Genomic DNA, 12,047 nt, shown 5'->3' on the forward strand with positions numbered 1-12,047 from the left:
AATGTAGTCCCTTTCAAGATAACTCCTTGATGGTTTAAAAAATGGAAATGCTAAAAACAGCAAACCATTAAGGGTTTGAAAGTGGTGCATAGAAAACAGCAAAGCATTACTGGTTTAAAAGTGGTGCTTTCCAAAAACTGAAAACCATTGCTGGTTTAAAAGTGGTACCTACAAAAAACTGCAAACCATTGAGGGTTCACTGTTAGAAAACAAGGTTTACATAGGTTGAACAAACAGCGTAAACCTCTTTGAGTTAAAAAAGAAGCAAGAGGGTCTTCTTTCGATTTAAAAAAAAACATATAATACGTATGTGCTGAATACAAACTCTCTTACTTCTGAAAAACAAACCTTGAAAGATAATAATGCTAGAATTTCAAAAACCTTTGAGTTCCCGAAACTTTTAACAATTTAGTTATCTAATTAAAAATACTAATAATAAAATAAAATAAAGAAAATAATATATAGCACCCTATAATTATGAAACGTAGAATATTTTCATACTATAACATTTGCTTTCAGATTTAGCGCGCTTACACTTTTGCACCCTGTGGGAGAAGTTTTGGTACTACAATAGGGGGGGGCACAAAACTAGCACCGCCACCTAAGGGGTTCGCGAAAAGCACGATGCGCTGGGAAAATATGGATGAAAATGCTGTTAACATAGCTTAAATGAAGAAGTTTCATACTTACAGGGAGCTATGAGCTATTTTCGTATGATAAACTAAAATAGACTAAGTAGTAAGATTTTGAGAGTTAGACCTGTGGGGGAACCGGGGGATCTGAGTTGGCGCTTGGCGCTGTTGGAGCCACTGCCGCCGTCGAGATAGTTGGCACCCAAGGGTATCTTATCATAACTGATAAGGAGAAATGTTTTCGATGGCACCCTCTTATTGACTTTGACAATGTGATGGTGGAAATATATCTAAGTATATTGGCTCGAATGTTTTTCAACGCCATGTTGACTTTTGGTAACGCGGTGGAACCATATGTTAGGCTTAGGTTACATTGTCATTGTGACGTAGGAAAGGCGCCATATTTACAATGTGGCGGGGAAATACGTACGGGAAAATACGTGTGGGGAATTATTTGCTTTCGATGGCGCCCTCTTATTGTCTTTGCCAATGCGGTGGTGAGATATATTTGTGTTTAAATATATCTACCAAGCGCCATATTGACTTATTACAACGTGGGGAAAATATTTCTATAGTAAACTTCACCTAAAACTAGAATTGATCATTATTTTTTGGCGCCTTCTAAAGTCAACATGATTAGAGTATAAAGATCCCCCAAAGATTAGAGCATACTTTATTCTGTTCCTGACTTCAGACTTGAATGTTTCTGAGCTATTATCCCGAGCTTTTTCTTAGTAAAATTGTGCAGAGGTTAGGATTTTACTTTATTTTACAAGTCTTAGGAAGAGAGATTACAAGTTTAATAAGCGTAGATATGCAATTTTTTGAATAAATTTAGAGGGAATAAATCGATTAACAGTAAAATCAGTTGATAGAAATAAATTGTGATTAAGGATTAAATTAATAACAAAAATAATTAAAGAAAAATTGCAATATCTGGAACTTCAGTCAATTGATAAACCTCACTCATATCGTTTGTTTTTCGGCCTTGGTTCAAACCAAGACATTTTTGTATAATATCTGTCACTTCAGTCTTAAGGCGGTAGTTAACTCTTAACAGGCTGAAATGTCGTTTTTGATTCTTGCCGAACTTTATCTATTTTACCCTAAACTTTTGGATTTCACGCCTATTAAAGTACTTAAATTAAAATTTAAATTAATTTAAGCGTGAAATAGAAAACATTTGGCTTTACCAACAGCTTGGGTAGTTTTAATCTTATTTAAATAGTTTATTTAAAAATTATTTCAGTTTTTATCCAGAAAAATGTATATTTTTGGTTCAATTTCACGTTAATTATACTTAATTAAGTTAAAATTAACGTAGGATTCTGTTTCGGCAGGGTCCATTTAGGTCATAAAATGAGTTTCAATAAATAATTAACCATAATTGCATTTTTGTGGAGTTTTTGATTCTTATTTTACCCTAAAATTAAGAATTTTGCGCCTTAATGTACTGTAAAGATAATTCAAATTAATTTAAGAGTGAAATAGAAAACCCTTGGCTTTACCAACGGCTTGGGTAGTTTTAATCTTATTTAAATAGTTTATTTAAAAGTTATTTCCGTTTTTATCCAAAAAAATTTAATTTTTGGTTTAATTTCACTTTAATAATATTTAATTAAGTTTAAATTGAAGCTGGATTGTGTTTCGACAGTGTTCATTTAGGTTATAAAAAGAGTTTGAATAAATAATTGACCTTTATTGTAATGTTTAGAGGAGTTTTTGATTATTCCAACACATTGTGTTCAATTTTTATCATACCCTTACTAAATTTGCGGTAACGGAAAGAACATCTATGAAATAAGTTAATTAATGATGCTATTCTATAGTTTCGCTTTTATGTCAGTAATTACATCAAATACGTAAATAATTCATAGAAATTTCGACATATAAACAAACGGCAATGTGGACTGTGGAAATTGCGTGTAACCGATTGGCGAACAGCGTAACTCTGACTCCCACGTGGTTACGTTGGAAAAATCTCCGCTGATGTAAACATGAAAATTATTTCACTAATAAAATTACATAACGACACTGTCCTCCTGGATTAACCAGCACCACTGTTACTTCTATTTATGGATTAAACAATCCACTGTTGGTAACAAATAGTTTAAAAAATGATTACGTAACATCATTAGGATTAAAAATTGTTTTAACGAATGATGATGCGTTGGTTGAGTTTCAGGAATTATATCACACACCTTCAAATTAGTAGAATTTTAGTGAGATTAACAAATGATGAAACCCTGTATACCTCATATGGGAATGTTGAATTAACTGACCTAACGTAAACACCACTAGTCTAACTTCCCTAGCGAAAACATATTACACTTTTTGTCATCATTCCAGTAGTATTTTGAACTTTTCACAAGGTGAAAACACTCTATTTCGAGTATCAACACGTAAAGAAATTGAATAGATATAACATTTATACTTCAAATTGGAAGGGCCCCGTAAATCCGGTAAAATCTAGGATATGTTTCTAGCAGGAAACGAAGCAGACTACAGACAACATAATTCCAAAAAGGAGCTGGAAATTAGCTTTTTTAATATTCTTTAAAGAGGAATGACACTATAAAAACTATATTACAGTCTTTACAGAGACTTCCTAAGCCTTGGCCGTAAAGAACGTCGAAAAACGTATTTCAAACGATATATAAACCTCCATTAACTGTAATTATTTATCTGAATTACTTTTTTAGACAAAAATTCGACCTGATAACAAATATTTGTTTCTAAGGGTGTTATAGTTAGTTAGAAAATCCAAATAATGTTGTTCAAGCTCGGATAATACTAAACAAGCGATGACTGCTCAAAAACAAGTTCTTAAGATCATAGCCTCCTGGATCACGCGACTAGCGGACGCAGGCTGCTCGCGCTATAGGTTCAACTTCCACAGAATTAAGCAAACTGAAAATGTCAACTTAACTTGATATCGGACACAAAGCTAGGCCCTCCCTTGTTCTCAATCTGGTTGAAAATTGAAGAAATGGGTATCAGCGCGCTAACAGGTTAACCTGACGTTTAACTCAAGAGCCGTACTTCCGTAATTAACTAAAATTAACATACTTAGACTTAATTTTTTTCTGATTATACTAGCCGATCGCACACCCTGAATACTTCATTGTTAAATTAAGAGAATTCCGAAAAGTAACGTCGCTCTAGTTTTTCAGTTAGAGGTGGTTAAATATCACGAAAAACCCCATGTTAATCTCCATTGGAAAATTGGTAAAAGCATGTGAATTTTGCTTTAACGTTACAAAAGAGTATCAAGTCATATCTACAAGGGCCTACCGGCCCTGTAGAATAGCTACACAACTACTAAAAGAATCGTAATGCCGAAACATATTTAAAATATTTTCATTTACAATTCTGCAAAAATAAATTGTTATCGTTTTGTAATGGGTCTTTTCATCGTACTCGCTTTATATTAACTTTGAGACGCTTATGGTGTTCGATTCAGATGCAATCTTCATTACTCGTTTCCTGCTCGTTCTATATTAACTTTGATATGCGTATAGTGTTTCAGTTCAGATGCAATCTTCATTACTGGTTCTATATAAACTCTCACTTGTGTCACTTCAAAGAAAGAAGTTTATCTTAAACAATTAAGTAAATAAAACTGATATTAATTATTTTATTCTTCAGTATTTTATATTAACTATACATACGTCGATTTAAGAAACTTTATTACTAAAATAATTTTAAACATAGCTATTGTTAACGTTTCACTTCTAGCGAACACCTATTTCAGAACTTTTGTAAATTTAGGGTATATATGGCGATTGATTCACGTTAAGGAATAAGAAAATGCGCAAATGCGAGAACCTTTGGTGGAAGCCCAGCATGTTAAAATCATAGTAATCCTGTATTTAGAGGATATCGCACTTTTTCGCCAGAAGACCTTATTTTTGGAATCATTCAAGATATCGCTATTTTAGAAAAGACAAATACTCGAGCCGAACGTGAAACTAACGTGGAAATGATGGGTTATGTTAAAAATCACCGCAAATACCCTGGGGCGTTAACGTGTAAGGAATTATTTAGGCTTGGGTTTTAGATGCTTTATTGGAGGCTCAATGGAAAATACCTCTTGGTAGAAGTTTGCTGAACCCTGACCCTCCAAGTTGCATTGGTTATTTTAGTAATCCTGTTTGTTACTGCTGGTCGGAAATAAAGTAAGTTGACCGTGCACAGTCACCTTGGGCCTAACTGGGATGACTATGCATATTTGGGGGTGGCAAGAGACATCCGACCTAATTCCGTAAAACCCCTACCCCGTTGAGAAAGAAAATATAATAGGAAGTATTGAGGCTGGCCAATCCTAGTGCATTACTTCTTTATTTGTGTCATGGTATTTAAAGTGTTTGTCGCGTTATTGTAATAAATTGTAAGAAACGAAAAACACGTGTGCGTACCCAGGGATCGTGTCCTTCTTAAGAAAGCGGGCAAAAGACCAACAATGATTGGTTCCCCAACGGGCAAAAGACCAACAATGATTGGTTCCCCAACGGGCAAAAGACCAACAATGATTGGTTCCCCTACGGGCAAAAGACCAGCAATTATTGATTCCCCTCGTACGCGAATACCCTAAAAAGACGCATAATGATTGGTCCTCAGAACGCTCTCTGAAGACACGAAATTGCAATAAAAGGGTTGTGAGCCCCATTGTCTACACACTTGATAAGACCTGGTAAGCGGAGCGGATGTACGAGACGGGACGAACTATGATGAGCTTCCAGCCGGAGCTGTACGGTGGAAAGGAAGACCACGAGGAGAACGAGCCCTGACCCCTACTCCAGGAAGTAGTCCTGATACTTAGCCGAACAAGAAACCTAAGCGATCAGCGTCACCGAACCAAAATCCGTCGTGCCACCTGAATACCCCTCGTCCTCGACGCTAAAATTACCAAGTCCGGCCGTTACCAGATCGGGAGCGCCTCCCGTCCATTGGCGCCCATTATCAAGTTCGTTTGATACAAATATCGGTTGCCGCGGTATTCATTAGTAATCCGGCCGTGTTATATGTGCCCCGTTGTTGGTGCGCGTAAACTATCGCGCGTTTGAACAATCACGTACAAAGTCCAAAACTGAAAGAAAAGGAACTGACGCGAAGAACAATAGATCCAGTTGAAAAGGACGTCTCTCTGTGTCAAAGTTCGATACGTACTTCTAAACCATTTGGTATCTATACTAAGCGTTAAATTAACGCCCTCATATCCATTATGTTTAAGTTGCATGATTTAAATTATTCAACAATGTGTATTAATAGTATTTGATTATTATTAGTTTATCTAAATATTAGTAGTGTTTAAGTAACTTTAGTTAGTAGTTTAGCTAACGTTAGGAGGTAGTATGAGTGTTAAATGATTAATAGAATGTTTTCAAATTATTTGTTTCTTGGCCAATCTCAATAACCTCTATTACTTTAACCCTACGTTCGTATAATTTTCCCCTAGACAGTATTTCGTACCTTAAGTTAAATAGTTAAATTCCCCTAGACACCATTCGTATGTTTCTCGCAACTCCCAATAGTGCACGGTTAGCGAGTGCCCGGACAGTTCTAATTCTTTTGTAATGAGGATAATAGTTAACTAGTAAGAAAGTAGTGCACATCCTTATACCCATTAGCCCTAGTACCATTAGTATATTTTACCTCGTTACAAACGCTTGTTAACAAGCAGTTCCCAGAGGTCGAATAAGACGATGACCTCAATCCTTACGCGATTATCGCGGCTATTGTAGCGATATCAGAAACTTTCGAGGATATAAGCAGAATATTAAAACTACTAACGCACTCAAATTCTTCCTGTTATCTAAATGACCTATTGCAATGCTTCTATTACTTGGCGTGCATTTATTATTTTGCCACGTTGAAACACTAAGTCGGGAATGGGTAAGATTACAATTTCTTGGGTAAATTTAACATGAAATGAAATTCTCAATCGATTTTAGCATTCATTATAGGTTGTAATATGCCTTATATCATTACGAAAACTCGTGGTTTGGAAAATAGAAAGATATGTAAATTGCGAGACGGAGTAATGTTGGACAGCAATGCAGTGATAAATACGGGTATTTTAACTTGTCTTGGGACTAGGGGTATTGAAGTGAAAAGACTAGGCGGGTAAATTTGCCTTCCATCTTGCTTTTTGGCGCCTGCGCTTTAGTCTCTTTGTATCATGAGAGTGCGCGGAGACTGATGGCTTGTACGTCCCGATGGCGAGGGTTGGTAACTTTGGCAAGCCCCTGTTTTACGATGAAAAGGTTTATTATCCCCCATCCAATAAAATCTATGTAAAGTAAAAAGGCTAAGTGGGTGTAGTTATACGCAAGGGCAAAGCTATAAATCTTGTAAAATAAGATGGTAATCTGTTCAAAAATATGACATTGTCTGACTCATCGTTACCCCTAGTTACCGAGTCTGCAAATTACCCCATAAATATATTATAAATTTCAATGTATTAGAGATGGGAGAACGCGTCTAACCAGTCAACAAATCCGTATCATAAACCACGAACTAGCTCCAAATCAAATCGTTAAAATTGTTGCTTATGCCGGAACCGGTAAAACATCGACTTTAGTCGAATACACCAAAAAACGTCCGGGGCAAAAATTGTTGAGCATAGTTTTCAATAGGTACTTAACGTTTATCATCCATTACCAATTTAGTTATTGCTTATCATAACGAGGTGCATTGTCATTATCCTAGGTCAGTTTGCAATCAAGCAATAACGATTTTACCTCCTAATGTCGAATGTCGTACGGTGCATTCATGGGCTTATCGCGCAATTGACGTCGAGAACGTTTATAAATTCGAGATTGGTTCAATGAATCCCAAAGATTTGGAGAAATTTGATTTGAAAGGTCCTAAACATAGCAAAGGACTAAATCCTAATGCCGTTGAATTAGATCGCTATAGAGGAGCTGTTCTGACAACCATCGTAACCTTTATTAATTCGGCCGATGAAAGACTCACCATTAAACACGCTCCCAGTTCTTGCGATGAAAAAATAAGGAAATCGGTTCTTCACGACGAGGATCTTTTGGTAATTCGTTTTACACGATGTTTCAAAAAGCGCAATTAAAGGACTAAAGTACATACATACAGTGGCATTAGTTCTATGGGAAACCAATTTTGAGTCGAAAATGTTCTGTACATCTATAACATGACGTCTCGGAGAGGTATTACACTGGGTAAAACTGTCTGTGTGTCTGTCACCGCGTTGGCAGTTGTCAAATCCAAGCAAACGTGTCCGCAGAGAGCAATATTAGCTTATACTCCATTATCATCGTTAGGATTAAGAAGTATTCAGCGATCGGCTAGGTTTACGAGAAAGTATACCCTCCCAATGGCAAGGCTTCAGGTTTTCTTATCATTTATCGTGAATCAATCGCCTTATTGTAACGGAAAAAAGGTTGTGTCCGTTCCGTTCCGAGTTCCGTTGACAAGGGTATTCAAATCCTTTAACTTAAATTAGAAGGCATAGCAAGCGGTTAATCAAAGCTTGATTTTATTCACATAAACTAAATAAAAATTAAACATAACTGAAGAGACTGAACCAGTAAATAATAACGACTACATTACCCGGGTGTAAATGAGAACTGCCTTATACAATAGAAAATTTCTCTTTATATATAATTCCATTGGATGCTAACTCCTATCCGCAAAAGGGGGAAGGGTGGCAACCGGAAAGATCTAGGATGTTTGGGGTTGAGGTAGTTACGCGACGGCAGTGGACTGAGCATAAACCGGCGGTTTTAAAATGTGAGGCTTTCGTCCACTTTCGTCTGCAATGGGTCGTCTGCAACGGTAGGCCTAAACCGTTGCATTCTACTCCCCAAAGAAAAATTATACATTGGTATAAAGTTAAATAAAAAAAAGGATTTAAAGCGAGTCTGCATAGCGCGTCTTCAGCTGTTGAGGATAACTGTTCCTTGGGATGGCGATGCGGTGGTCCGATGGTGGTGTGGTTGTACGATAGTGGTGCGGTTGCGGGGAGTTCGTCGGTCTTGGGATGTGGCTTACCTCTTGATGAATAATCTGTAGTGGATGTCAATAATTGGGTTGTGGATTTCCATTCCGGGATCGATCTGATCTGCGGCGGTGTTGTCCCTGTGGGGTCTCTGGTTCAGTTTTTCACGTCTTAGCCGGGGATTGTCAAATCCGCAGGCGCGCGATTTGGGTCGGTTGCGTACATATCTTTATTTACCGATGCGGTCAATCCCGATTTGACAACAGTCAGAGTAGGTAAAGTCCATATCCTGTAGTAACCCAAAGACATAGTAAGAATCGTCTTCGAAATCCTCATAGTCCGGTACATGGAAAAGGAGAGCATTAAGCTTTCTGGTATTGTTGTGGTGTTGCACAGAATCGACTTGGGAGCTCTCAGGAGGAGGACTTGAGCCAAATTGGTCCAAAGCTGGAGTCTTTGGGTGGTGAACGGGAGCGGGGGCCATCGCCATATCATTTGGACTAGGAGAACTGAAGACAGATTTGGGTGCAGTTGTTTGTGAATCGAAATCATTGGTACTTTTCACTGATCGTATTTATTGTGACGTCGACAAAAACAGTAAACCCGTCCGAAACAAAGCTGGTATGTGCCTAGACAAATTAGACAAACACCAACAGTGCAACCTAGGTCTGTAACAACTCAATGCTGTCATATGCCTGGAAATATCGATTCTGTAACAACGCTATCCCAGATAATCAACTTTTCCCGAGACTCCCAATCATCAGCGGAAAATGAAAGTCAACCAAAGTGGTTTTGTATTTTATATTCAGTGAAGCAAGTTTTATTGTATTAAAAAGTAATGCAACTGTCTATTAAATTATTGATCTGTCTGTTTCTATTATTCTTAGACTAAACTTTCTCACCACAACTAACCGAAATTTTGAATCAATAACTGCCATCAAAACCATGAAGTTGAAACCCTGTTAAAAACAGAAGTATTAAATTGTACAAATTTAGTATATTTATAGTTAAAATAATTAGTTACTTTGTAATTATAATACAACGTTCCACTGTTTGATGGTTGCTGTATCATGACATGCTTGCCATCAACGGCCCCGCAACATGTAGGAAAATTCCATCGGTTTCGATATTCTGCTTCAGCCATACTCCATTTATTTTCAGTTGGTTGATAAAGATAAAATTTTGACTTAGAAATATAATAGGCCAATATGCTATGAAGAATGACTTTACCGGTAAATACAAAGGCTGAAGTACATCCCAAAGCGCCTGACAGGTCTCTTTAACAATGTTATGTGTCGTTGTTTCACCGAGGCGAAAGGCGTATGCCATGGAATCAAATGAATCTCCAGTTGCCAAAAACCTTTAAAATAATTTATTTTAATCAAGAACATTTATAAAAAACGTTTAATATTAATTAATAATAACTTACCGTAATGTTAGGGGCAGTCTTTCTCCAGGAGATACTGGTTTTCGACCTGGAGGAATCTTTGCAATGTATGGCCTTACTAATTCAAAAAATTTAGTTGGTTCTATTCTAGTAAAATTAGAAAATTTCCGGTTGTCGGTTCGCCTCATTGTTTTCATCTAAAAATAAAATGAAATTATTTAAACTGATTTCACCAAGTGTGATTAAAATAATACAAGAATATAACAGAGTCCTATAGTGTCATTCACTACTACGTTTTCTCAAAATAGGATGAACCCACCATCTCTTCTGTTTATATTTTTTCTTTGCATTTAACGTCAATTGATAATACAATTGATTAAAAGTAAATGTCGTTGAATTAAAGTACGCCGTCTTCTCGCAGTGATCGCCAATTTTGTTCTGAACTTTTATTATCTTAACAATAGCTACAAAAGAGTGTAACAAAATTTACAATCAAAAACATGTAAATACCATCTCTTATATAAAGAAACATGTCCCGATAATTACGGTTAGTGGGGTTTTTTCCATGAATGTTAGCTCTAGCAATAATTGCTTTTCGTGCAGTAGAGAAATTTATGCTAGAAAGTTTGCTTCCAGTTGCAAATTTCATTTGTGAGAATAGACTCTCAACAGCACTACCGTTAAATCTTTGTGGGGAAAGAAAATAATCTGGGAAGGGTCATTCCATGTGATATGAGCCTAGCCGTTAACCATGGGTCGGCGGATTTAGATGAAATTTGGCACAAATGATCCTGTGGCTATTAGAAAAGAGAAACCGGGATTGTTTTTAAAACAATTCAGTGGTTTAATTTATACGTCAAAATTTGTAACACCCCAGAAAAACGGTGTTTCTCAAAAGTCATTTTGGTACCTTTTAGAAAGTCAGCAATAACTTTCTACTTTTCTGTGCAAATTCTATCAGATTTGCATACAATACGTTATATAACCCAGGAAATTGATTAAGCCACTCAAAATTAGCTTATCTAGTTTAGTTCACGAGTTACAAAAGCATTTTTGCGAAAAAATAAATTTTCGGGGGTCTCGTTTTTGGGCCAATGGAGAAAATCGTCCAACTCTAAAAATCTTAAAAAATATCCTGAATTATAGAGCTCAAAGAGTCCTTTCTAACGGTGTATTCATATATTAGAGTATTTGATTCCTTAGAGCCTAAATTTCTAATTTAAATAAACACAAATTTTTCTTAAAAATATAAAATATTTATTTGCTTTAACGGTAAATTACGTTTTGATAAGAGCATGAAACATTTTTTGAACTTTTTTACTTGCCTGTGGCTCGGGTAATTCGCATATAATATTATTAAGTGGGACAAGTTAAAGCGCTCGTTAGTTTTCTTGGGCCATGTCGACAAATTCGTCTGTGAGTCCCTCATCATAAATATCGGCTTCAAATCAGTTTCATGCTAAAAGGAGGCCAGAACAAGGGCAACGTACAACTCTTAATCGTAATTAGCAGCAACATACTGTCCCACTGATATATCCAAATAAGCAATAGTGTTAATTACCTTAGCGATGGTGGAAGCTCACAGTATAAAAATCGGAAAAATTATATTAATTTATGTCACCACGAAATTGATTTCGGAATAACAGCAGAATGGAAATTTTTCGCTACCAGCCATGGCAAGAGTGCTTGCAACGGCATAGGAGGTATGGCAAAACGCATTGTAGCCAGAGCTTCTCTGCAATTGCCATTACAGAACAAATAGTCACGACGAATAAATGTTTTGAGGGGTCGATTAGATTTTTTATGGGTTTCTAAAGAAAAAATTCAACTTGAAATTGAAATGTACCGCGTATCATCAGATACTTGCAGCACAAAGTTTTTATTGGGATAAATGACGATAAAAACACTATTGCTTTTTTGGATATATCAGTGGGACAATATGTTGCTGTTTACGACTGTGGCGACTAGAGATACTTTTTAAGAAAGTTTAAAATTTGTTTATTGTTATTAAAAGTGTAATATTGATTTGTAATGAATGGTTTATAAAATTTTC

General features: G+C 36.3%; 1 long non-coding RNA gene across 1 annotated transcript; it reads left to right on the forward strand.

The window, feature by feature from the left end:
• Window positions 1-8,529: 8,529 nt before the first annotated feature.
• On the forward strand, window positions 8,530-9,463 carry LOC149694738 (uncharacterized). Its single transcript, XR_016382479.1, has 2 exons — window positions 8,530-9,132; window positions 9,206-9,463. It is a non-coding gene; the product is annotated as an uncharacterized LOC149694738 (long non-coding RNA).
• The last annotated feature ends 2,584 nt before the right edge of the window (window positions 9,464-12,047 follow it).

This window comes from Phalangium opilio, unplaced genomic scaffold (assembly GCF_054372755.1).
Source record: "Phalangium opilio isolate 3A_F unplaced genomic scaffold, DU_Popi_V2 ptg000022l_1, whole genome shotgun sequence".
NCBI lineage: Eukaryota > Metazoa > Arthropoda > Arachnida > Opiliones > Phalangiidae > Phalangium > Phalangium opilio.